This window comes from Coenobita brevimanus, chromosome 2 (genome assembly GCF_032717465.1).
Source record: "Coenobita brevimanus isolate Jiangsu-jjx chromosome 2, ASM3271746v2, whole genome shotgun sequence".
NCBI lineage: Eukaryota > Metazoa > Arthropoda > Malacostraca > Decapoda > Coenobitidae > Coenobita > Coenobita brevimanus.
In genome coordinates this window covers 318,202-328,396 of record NC_136955.1, presented here as the reverse complement: position 1 = coordinate 328,396, position 10,195 = coordinate 318,202, and the positions used below count along the sequence as shown (strand labels likewise).

Below are 10,195 nucleotides of genomic sequence, written 5' to 3'. Positions count from 1 at the left end.
CGCCCAGTAGGTGGAATCGAACCACTCTGACGCTAGTCAGCTACAGGTTTGAAGCCTGCACCCCGGACCACCGAAGTTCAACTGGGCGATATGGGAGGATAGAGTTACTGGTTTTGATAACAGTCTATACGTGGCATAGGACGCTCCATAGCACCGCATCTTTAGCTATTTATTTTGCCCGTCGCACCTTAATATTTTCGGGTGTGTAGCCTGCACACCAGACCACTGAAATTCACCTGGGCGATATGGGAGGATAGAGTTATAATAAGACTCCCTGGGTGGTACTGGAGGCTTGGTAGCACCCCTTCTTCTCTCTCTCTCTCTCTCTCTCTCTCTCTCTCCAGTCTATAGGCATGAATCTACTTTTCAAATAAGATAGGCGTACTGTATTTATCAAGGTACTGCGCTGTTTAACTAAGAGATAGCATGGCTTCTATGACTCAGAGAGAGAGAGAGAGAGAGAGAGAGACCCGGGAAACGTGAGATGCGTCTCCCAAGTTTCCAGTTAGTGAATTAAACCAAATAATCAAAAACACGTAATATATGGTAAATTAAACACTTCTAAAACGATAAATGGATAAAATATTGATGGATAAAGTTAGAATAATTGCTTGTGATTCCTTTGCAGTTGCAGAATAACTAAAATGAGGATAACTAAGTCGAGATGAGATCTTGTAGTGCTGCGTCATCTTGCACACCCAACAGCATCTTTAAATAAATATCAGTACCACAATAAAGGATAAAAAAATACAAGGAATTGAAACCCATATATATAAACCAAGTAGAATTTAAGCTTTTATTATGATATAGGAAGATATAATAGTTGGAAAAGTAACGGGAAAAATAGACGATGAAATTGTTGCGTATGTTTAAGGCCGCATCATTGCTCATCTTGCATCCACGTCCACACACCAAAAAAATCTCTGTATACAAAAAAATCCACGACAAATCTCCAAAACACAGGGCTCAAACCTTTTCCAAAAAACAATATAATATCTCATCTTCAAGGCCCCTGTCAGAAAATATATGGAAACGGGAGGAAATGGATTGAAATTTGGGTGGAAAGTTGATTTTGTGATTAAAAGCGACAACTTGCAGGGTCGGAACAGGTGATTGACTGAGCGGGTGTTGGGCCTTGCGTTCAACAGAGACACATAAGAGAGGTGGACTTGACTCTCTCCCTCTCTCTCTCTCTCTCTCTCTCTCTCGTGGTGTTCGTCTCTCTCTCTCTCTCTCTCTCTCTCTCTCTCTCTCTCTCTCTCTCTCTCTCTCTCTCTTACCCGTTGGTTAGATCTTAGTAATATTAGCATTTTTTTTCAACTGATAATTTCGTAATGGGCCAAGAGTCTCCCTGTTATCTATACGTACTATGCTCTCTCTCTCTCTCTCTCTCTCTCTCTTTCTCTCTCTCTCAGTTCATGCTTCTATTTCTTTAAAAAATGTTTGATGTCTTCTATCTATCAACCGTCTATCTACTGTCTATCTATCTCTCTATAAACTACTGTGTTATCATGTGTGTGTGTGTGTGTGTATGTGTGTGTGTGTGTGACGTCTATCAATAAAGCTAAACTATGCCATGTTATCACGTGTGTGTGTGTGTGTGTGTGTGTGTGTGTGTGTGTGTGTGTGTGTGTGTGTGTGTTTTGCTTAAGGCCAGCTCATACCGGTCTAAGTGCGTCTTTACCTTTTAATATGCAAGAGAAATTCTTAAAATTTACACTTTCTTTCCTTTATAATCCAATCCTTTTCTCTCCTGATCCTTGCCCAATCTGCCCAAGCTTGCCCAATCCTTCCCCAGTCCTTGCCTATTCTTGTCCAATCCTTGCCCTGTCTTGCCTACTCCTTTTCTTGCCCCATCAGGAGCGTAGGGGCCCTGGTCTACGCTACTCAATCCCTGCATTTAGGGCGATGGTGACCAGCCTCGCACATCCCTGAGTGGCATTATGTAAGCAAAAAACTTCCATCCTTCCCTCTGGTACAAGGTCGTATTACAAGTGGCCTTTGCTGATTTCGCAACACTTCCTCCTGAGAGATTTATTCTACACATTACACCTCGGTATCCATCCCTCTTGGACAGACCCTCACAGTTTCGATTCTGTTGGAGTGCCTTGATACATTAAACCACCAGGCTTCATTTTGTTATATTTTTACCTGTAAATATACTTAAAAATGTTGCACTTCCTTTATAATATTCCACCTCTTCCTACACAGTATTATTTTACTCACCTATCTATTTATCTATCCATCTATCTATCTATCTATCTGTCTATCTATAGCCAGACGCCCACGTCCCGCAAGGGGTGGCCACAGCCAAATCTCCTCCAAGTCGCCCTGTCCCCTGCCATTTCGCGACCCTTCTCCCAGCTTATACCTCTCGACTCCATTCCCCCCATCTCACTCTCGGTCCCCTCCTCCCCCTCCCCTCCCTCATTCCAGCATATATTATTGTCTTTTTAATATTTAGGCTTAATTAGTATTCATTTCAGTTAGCATTTATGTTATATTTCAATGCCATGTTATTTTTGGCTGCTAAATTGGCAGAAATCGACATCAGACAAGCCTAATGGTTTCCTTTAAGCCAGGAAACCATTTACAACGCTGGGCGGTAACGATATGACCAATCCATACATGTTCCCTACGTGTCAGCGAGTGGAGGGTTATTGGAGGGTTAGTGCCCCTCCCCGTAAAGCAACTAACTTAAAGACAAATGGCCATCCCTTACAGGATTCTAGCGTTTGACTATAAATAGATAGATTGAATTCCGCCAGCCTTCTTTGCGTCATCAACTGTTTACCTCTGGGTACAGGACTCTCTTCACTATTCTTGTTGGTCAGTTCTATTGCGTATCTTTTGGAGAGGACTGGCCCTGGGAGTCCTGCCACTGGGTCAGGACTGCCTTACACCAGTTCTGACCAGTCCTGTGAAGGGGCTGAAGGAGAGTCACACCGGGTAGGAGTCTAGGAACATGTAATCATAATATGACCTTAACTTGGCCTAGATTTTCTTCCTGTTGCATATTAAGTAGCTTAGTGCCAGAAAAAGACAGTGCCACAGCTCCAGATCCTTTCCATAGCACTTCCCCGTGACTAGTATCACATTTTAGTGCTTATCTCTTGCTATAACTCGGCACTCAGGATGGACAAATGGAGACCAAGTTAGAGTACAAGCAGGATAGCTGTTTTTGCGAACCGAATGACCAGGAGTTACAGGAATTTAATTTGCTAGAAGGGTTACTGCAGCGATGAGTACTCAGATGACCTAAATATAGAGTTTTATTTTTTTTATATTACTGTGGATAAAAATATTCCATTAGGGTACGGAGTTTTGTTAGCTTATTTATTTATTTATTTATTTGCCCATAACTGCACAACACCCATTCTGAACCGGTGTGGATGGACAGAAAAAATATATATATATCACGAAAACGCAGCCTTTGTAATTCTCAGCTAACAGTATAGTCGTTCCCTACCATCAAGTGTTTTGAATTTTATATCGAATTGGGTGGTGGGGGGGACGCCTTCACGTGATGGCATTTATGTAAGCGAGTGATGGGCAGCCTGGTTGTGTGGTTACGCAATCGTTCCTCATTTTCCTTCCTGATGCACGAAAAATAGAGGATGGTGGATTGCTGTAGGAGGGAAATTTCAGCCTGCAGTCCACTGGGTTCACGATTTAGATGAACTTGGGGAACAACAACAACAACAACTACTACTACTACTACTACTACTACTACCACCATCACCAACGCCACCTCCATCACAACTACTACTGCTGCTACTACTACTACTACTACTACTACTTTAGAGGACTTTACTGAGCTTGACAAGAATCTCTTGAAAAGTGATTTGGTTAATTTAGGTCATAATTAACAGAGAGAGAGAGAGAGAGAGAGAGAGAGAGAGAGAGAGAGAGAGAGAGAGAGAGAGAGCATCGAAGGGTTAGGGCTACTTCTGAATGACATATATTTGGTTCTACGTAATATAAGAGACTTCTCAAAACCTCTTCCATAGCGACTTATTTGCAGACTAAACCTTAGCATTCTTTTCTATGCGATTTATTTCATTTCAGTATCGACATAGTTTGTATCAATAAAGGGTACTGAGATGTAATATGCAGAACAACTCGCTAAGGAAGAGGTATTACGGGATGGCTAGTACTACCCCCTCAGTGATGTAGGGTCCTAAGGCTAAGCTAGAGTTGTTCAGGAAATTTAAGGGTAGATGGCCTGCCTTCTCTCTCTCTCTCTCTCTCTCTCTCTCTCTCTCTCACACACACACACACACACACACACACACACACACACACACACACACACACACACACACTATTTTACTATCTAACTAACTTACCCTCTCTCTTTTTGGTGTTCGCCATCTCCTCACCCCCCCTCTCTCTCTCTTACACACACACACACACACACACACACACACACACACACACACACACACACACACACACACACACACACACACACACACACTATTTTACTATCTGCATAACGTAGTCTTTCACTTTCATTTTAGTGTTCGCTATCACCTCCCCCCCCTCTCTCTCTCTCTCTCTCTGTTCACGTGATCAAGCTGTGGGTATTTTTCCAAGACTCAGGCCCTCCCAGTGATGGCGAGGGGGAAGGCGGTCCTCGTGGATTTGGCTTTGTTTGTTTCTTCAGTTATACCCTTTTCACTTTAAGTTGCCCTAAAAAAAATTGCCATCGCCCTATCCTAAATGCTGAGATGAGGCAGTAGGTTACGCTAGGATACGCTGTTAGTCACGAAGAAGTGCTGTGGTTATGATGGAGAGCCGTGGTTCTGTCTTTTCCTGTCACTGAGCTACGTGAATTAAGCAGAAGGACGAAAATCTGAGCCAAGAGTTAGCAATAGTATAGTTTTTTCGTGCCGGCCAGACTGGTGGATTCAGTTTGCTTTACTCTTCTGGAAAAAAATATATGGAGAGGATGGGGAATGAGAGACTGACTAGAAGAGTACATTTAAGTGAAGGGCGAGAGGAAGACCAATGATGAGATATTGGGATGGAGTGGATAGTAACATGAGAGAGGGGTGTGTTGGTAAAAGGGAGGGCAGCCAAATGGAAGAGGACAGAGCGACGTGGATGCGATTTGTTTGTGGCCACCCCTAACGGGATTCAGGCTTCTGGCAATAGACAGAACAAGAGAACCAGTCACAGACCCCCCCTCCCTCCCCTACAATTAGTCAAAGGCCGTACATTAACTTCTCCCTGTGAATTTGTCCTTAAACAGATTCTTTTCAATATAGAACTAGAAGAAAAAAAAAATCACAGGATGCATACCTCCTTCAAAGACAATAGAATTCATGATTTAATGTTCTGACTCCTCTTGCCAACCAAACAAATGCTTTTACGGTCTCAGTTAACTTTACGCTCCCGGTCTGCCCTCATGCAATCACGAGGAGCGCATGCGATCGCCAAGGCAAAGAAAATTATTCATTCCTACGTCAGAATCCGGATCCACATCAAAATCTAGCAAACTTTTCCTTGACTCACCGGCCACCTATCCATTAGATTTCACTTAAATCCGATAAGAATTTTACGAGACAGGCTCGAGTGAATACAAAACTTTCTTGAACTTCCTGGGTGGTGATTACTTTGTCCTTGCCCGACCCTCACCAATTTAAGCTGGAGAAAGACTTACACTGTTTACACACACACACACACACACACACACACACACACACACACACACACACACACACACACACACACACACACACACACACACACACACAGCAATAAAATATTATATCCGCTGCGCCACGTCACAAGCGATTGCAGCTGGAGGACTTAAGATTACAATAGTTAGCATTTATCAGTTCAACGCATCTCGAACACACGCTATCAGTAGGTAAGGACGGCGGTATAAACACACTCAGGCTCCTGTGACTCACTCTTATCTGAATATAATAGTTCTAAAGTCACCTGGAAAAAAAAACTAGAGTTGTCCCTGTATACTATTTTTGCACGAGGTTCTAGGTTTGATTTTCCTAGGATGATCGCGCTTCCCTCTTTCTTTGTCTTTTTTCTCTAGCCTAATCTAACCACTCGTAACCTATCCTGACCTAACAAATTAGCCTAACAAACTAATTAAACTTGATACTAAACAAACCCAGCCTAACCTACACTTTTCCAGCCAAGAAAGAGTGCTAAACGCTAGGGCAAAGGGATATCAGCTTCCCGATCATGTGAAAGATAGCGGTTATCAGTTCAACAGTCCTCAAACACACATAGCCCTGTTTATCAATGGGGGAATGGAGTCGGTATCTTGGGACTTCAGTAGAAAAGCACTTGATCTCTCTCTCTCTCTCTCTCTCTCTCCTAGCTCCGGGAACTCTCTGATCTGACGTTACATATGAAAATGTATGCTTGAGATGAGTTTGTTTTTACTGTAACTGGTGTTTGGATATTTCAGTCATATTACAATGACTACAGTGAGAAACCACACAGACACACACACACACACACACACACACACACACACACACACACACACACACACACACACACACACACACACACACACACACACACACACATCCCTCCCACACACACATACCTGTACACCCCACACACCCATCCATACACACACACTGCTTGCATATCCATCTTTACATACCAAACTATCCCACGTCACACACTCATATCGTAGTGAAATAAGTGAAAGAATACGTAGAGCAAAATGGTCTATGGTACTAGTAAGCTTCTGTGTTGGTTTGTTAACGATAAGAGTGAATAAATGAGAAAATAATTGAGAATGGTGTGTGAATAAATGAAAGAATAAATGATACGTCAAGCAAAATGGTCTCTGGTACTAGTAAGCTTCTGTGTTGGTTTGTTAATGGTAAGAGTGAATAAATGAGAGAATAAAAGGGAAAATAAATGAGAGAATGAGTGAATAAATGAGAGAATGAATGAATAAATGAAAGAAAAAATAAATGACACGTCAAGCAAAATGGTCTCCGGTACTAGTAAGCTTCTGTGTTGGTTTGTTACTGATAAGAGTGAATTAAGATCTTTTATAAGTACCCGCTATGTAGTACTCAGGGGCTTTGACCTTTGAGTGGCGTTGAAAGGCACTGATTGGAATTTTCACGTGTAAGGGAGTCATTATATTGATGACTTTTTGTGTAAATATTTATCAATGTATATCTGTTTGTCTACTCGTATCTATCTTTCTATTTCTGTCTGTCTGTCTCTCTGTCTGTCTTTCTATTAATTTATGTATCTATCTGTCTATCAATTAGTCAAAAAGTCCATCTATCTATCTATTTATCTATCTATCTATCTATCCATCTCTCTGTCTACCTGTCTACCTACCTACCTACCTGTCTATCTATTGTCTTCAACGTGATCGATTCTGGGTATAGGCTCAGCGGTCTCTTCCCTGAGCATTTCTACCTCCCATACACCTACCATGTCAATATTAAAACAGAATAAATAGCATATAAGAGAATGCTAAGGTGTAATAGGCCAAATAAATCGCTAAGGAAGAGGTGCCAGGAACCCATTTATACTTTTATGCTTAAAGTTTCAGTACAATTTCTACTTTTAAAAAACAATTAATTTTACCGATACGTAGATAAGTTGGAGATTCTTTGACATACTAACACCGATTTCCATTTGAGGCTGTAATAGATAACGATTTTTTAAACTATTATTAATATTATTATTATTATTTTCATTATGGCGCCTGGTAGTTTAGTGGGTTAGTAAGGCGCTCCAACCGGATTGAGCCTGTGTAGGTTTATATCCAAGGGATGGTTGGGGTTTATTGCTCACGTAAGATCACCCAGGGATGAGCAAGGCTGGTCACTCATCTTAAATGTCAGGTACCATCTTGCCTAGTCCCGGGTGCCTACGCTCTTCATGGGACAACATAGGATTAGATGATGGATGGATGGATGCATTATTATTATTATTATTATTGGGGATGGAGATAACATACTGATTTTTTCGACACATTAAAATCGATTTCTAATTGAGAAAATATTGATGAATTTTTAGGCACTGTTCATTATCTGATTCTCTCTCTCTCTCTCTCTCTCTCTCTCTCTCTCTCTTTTAATGAGTCAGTTGGTCGTTAACCTGTCCATTTCAGTGGCCTTTTATTTTTTTATTTTTTTGATGCAAAGAAGAAGGAACCAAAGGCTGACTCCAGATTATATTATTCATGGGTGTAGCCAAATGGAAGGAGTAATTTAACTTTGTATTTATATTTTCATTCATTCATACATGCCTTCTTCCTTGCTATCCTTATCTTATCATAGTATTTCAATCACACTTGTAGGAGCTGCCTAGTATGACCCAACTGACATACTGCAATCATCCCTGTGTTTTTGTCTGATCTGTATAATATTAATCTGTTTTCCGTGGTCTCATTTCTGTAATCATTTTTTTTTATTAATCTTACATACCATAATGATCTCTTCCAAGCAGCTGTGTCTCAAAAATAATGCCAGAAAATTTTTTAGCCTCCCCCCCATACCAAAATTGACGCTCCAGCCAGACTGCACCTGATTACGTAAAATTCGATGAGGGTTGGGAGTGAGTCTCCTTGGTTACTAGTCAAATCGGTCACTCGCACTGCTTGAATACTGTGTTGTGGTGACGTGAAATTCATTAAACTGTACTCATGAGGTAGGAAATGAGTCTCCTTGGTTACTAGTCAAGTCGGCTCACTCCCACTACTTGAATACTGTATTGAGCTGATGTGAAATTCAATAAACCGTATGTACGAGGTACGAAATGAGTCTCCTTGGTTACTAGTCAAATTAACCCTCTTTGCCAGGTTAAACACACTATGGATGAGGAGTGAAGGAAGGATCCATTGTGGGGGATATGGAGAGAACAGGAGATTAGGTAGAGGGAGGGAGAGAGGGAAGGGAGAGAGGGAGGAAGGAAGGAGGGAAGGGTTAGGAGGAAGGATGGAAGGACACGATGGAAGAAGAAAATAGACTATGAAGAAAAAGAATGATATGTTTGAATAATAATAAGAAAAATTAACGTGTGTGTGTGTGTGAGAGAGAGAGAGAGAGAGAGAGAGAGAGAGAGAGAGAGAGAGAGAGAGAGAGAGAGAGAGAGAGAGAGAGAGAGAGAGAGAGAGAGAGAGAGAGTTCTAAGAAAAATAAGGAAGAGATATGCATACAAAGAAAATCAGAAAGAACGTCATGAAGGGGGAGGGGGAGGGTTTGAAGGATGGAGAGAGGGATGGAGGGATAGAGGGAGGGAGGGATGGAGGCAGGAATGGAGGGAGGGAGGGATGGAGGAGTGGAGGAAAGATAGGGAAGGAGATACTCGCCCAGGAAGATTCCACTCCAAACCAGATTCATGAGTAGTATTTACAAAGCCTCCCAGGTCCGTAACACCCTTTCCTTAGCGATTTATTTTGCCCTTTGCACCTCATTATATTCTTGTTTGTTAATGGTGCAGACTATTTTATTATTATTATTATTATTATTATTATTATTATTATTGTCCTAAATAAATAAATAAAAGAATAAATAAGTTGGTCTTTGGCAATTGTTGTTAGATACTGAGGCTTCTCTATGTTGGAAATTAGTTAGGCGACATTATAACTACAGCCGCCATACCCCAGCATGGCTGCTATATAAACACAGGCCGCTTGACGTTTCGCTACATTACTCTTTGTGCCGCCGTCAACGCTGCTGCCCTCTCCACAGCCTCAGCACCACCTCTCCTATGGGATCCTTCGCTGCGGATATTCGTGCCTGGTATCCCTTCTGCGCTGTGAGGTTAAGAGGAAGGAGAGAAGATTTCCTACACAGATAATTGGAATCTTAGTGGTCAAGACTGGCTCAGCATTGGAGGAGTTGCATGCACTGGAAAAATTGTGTTAGTCTGAGAAACTCGCGTGGTTTTGGATTCGAGTGATCAAGACTCATCCAGCTTTGCAGACGAGCGACGAGAGAATGGATGGAAGAAATTTTTAAACCAGAGATAAACTGGAAATATACGTTTGATGAAGGTACTCAAGTAAGAAAGAGCAATAAATGGCAGACGACATACACTTGGTCCTCATGTAGCACAAAGCAAATTCTGGCCAGATAACGCAAAAAGTACCTTGGTCAACATTCCATCGTTGTCGCATCGCATAACAAGAGAGAGACTAGGAAACTACTTATCGGCAGAGGGACTAGCAATCAAC

General features: G+C 41.7%; 1 non-coding gene across 1 annotated transcript; it reads right to left on the bottom strand.

The window, feature by feature from the left end:
* TRNASTOP-UCA (transfer RNA opal suppressor (anticodon UCA)) lies at nucleotides 1–87 on the bottom strand. The gene has a single exon. It is a non-coding gene; the product is annotated as a tRNA-Sec (tRNA).
* Between the last annotated feature and the right edge of the window lie 10,108 nt (nucleotides 88–10,195).